Source organism: Eurypyga helias, unplaced genomic scaffold, assembly GCF_000690775.1.
Source record: "Eurypyga helias isolate BGI_N326 unplaced genomic scaffold, ASM69077v1 scaffold8683, whole genome shotgun sequence".
NCBI lineage: Eukaryota > Metazoa > Chordata > Aves > Eurypygiformes > Eurypygidae > Eurypyga > Eurypyga helias.
In genome coordinates, this window is record NW_010243058.1 from 55163 (window position 1) to 55394 (window position 232).

Consider the following 232-nt stretch of genomic DNA (forward strand, 5'->3'; position numbering starts at 1 on the left):
TGCCTGCTGATTCCCTTGCCCCTGCAATGGCTCGGGTGGGACAGGCTGAGGACTGGGTGGCACCTTTCATTCTTACTGCAAACTGAGTGTTTGGCGTGGACTTGGAGCCCTTGGGTAAGGTGGTTACCTACAGCTGGTTTCTGCTTGGAAGTGGGAATTGGGAATTCGTTGCCTTTTTCCGAAATTGGATGAGAGAAACGGTCTGTTTTTCCCACTTTGTAGAGCACAAGAC